This window comes from Mandrillus leucophaeus, unplaced genomic scaffold, assembly GCF_000951045.1.
Source record: "Mandrillus leucophaeus isolate KB7577 unplaced genomic scaffold, Mleu.le_1.0 Scaffold680, whole genome shotgun sequence".
In the NCBI taxonomy this organism is placed as follows: Eukaryota; Metazoa; Chordata; class Mammalia; order Primates; family Cercopithecidae; genus Mandrillus; species Mandrillus leucophaeus.
This window is the reverse complement of record NW_012107364.1, coordinates 860594-861808: the sequence shown is the minus strand read 5'-3', so window position 1 is coordinate 861808 and position 1215 is coordinate 860594.

Here is a 1215-nt window from a genome sequence, read left to right as displayed (position 1 = left end):
ACCCCAAGAGAGGGTTCCTGGATCTCACACAAGAAAGAATTCAGGGTGAGTCTGCAATGCAAAGTGAAAGCAAGTTTACTATTTTTATTTTATTTATTTATTTTTTTTTTTGAGATGGAGTCTCACTCTGTTGCCCAGGGTGGAGTGCAGTGGCGCAATCTTGGCTCACGGTAACCTGTGCCTCCCTGGTTCAAGTAATTCTCTGCCTTAGCCTCCCCAGTAGCTGGGATTACTGGCGCCCACCACCACACCTGGCTAATTTTGTATTTTTAGTAGAGATGGGGTGTAAACATCTTGGCCAGGCTGGTCTTGAACTCCTGACCTCGTGATCCACCTGCCTCAGCCTCCCAAAGTGCTGGGAGGCAAGAGCCACCGCCCCCAACCAGCAAGTTTATTAAGAAAGTAAAAGCATAAAAGAATGGCTACTCCATAGACAGAGCAGCCCAAGGACTGCTGGTTGCCCATCTTTATGGTTATTTCTTGATGATATGCTGAACAAGGGGTGGATTACTCATGCCTCCCCTTTTTAGACCATATAGCGTAACTTCATGACATTGCCATGGCATTTGTAAACTGTCATAGCGCTGGTGGGAGTGTAGTAGTGAGGACTCATTGCCATTTTGGTTTTGGTGGGTTTTGGCCAATTCCTTTACTACAACCTGTTTTATCAGCAAGGTCTTTATGACCAGTATTTTGTGCCAACCTCCTATCTTATGCTGTGACTTAGTATGCCTTAACTGTATGGGAATGCAGCTCATAGGTTTCAGCCTCATTTTACCCAGCTCCTATTCAGGATGGAGTTGTTGTGGTTCACATGCCTCCAACACCTGTAGTCTCAGCTACTTGAGAGGCTGAAGCAGGAGGATCACTTGAGCGCAACAGATCTTGGCTTCAGTAAGCCATGTTCATGTCACTCCAGCCTGGGTGACAGAGCAAGACCCTGTCTCAAAAACCAAAAAAACAAAACCAACAAGGCTGGGCATGGTGGCTCATGCTTGTAACCACAGCACTTTGGAAGGCCGAGGCAAGAGGATTGCTTGACCCCAGGAGTTTGAGACCAGTCTAGACAACATAGCGACATTCCATCTTTACAAAAAATATTTTAAATTAGCCTAGTGTGGTGGCATGCACCTGTAGTCCCAGCTACTCAAGAGGCTGAAGTGGGAGGATCACTTGGGCCTGGGAGGTCGTAGCTACAGTGAGCTGTGATCATGA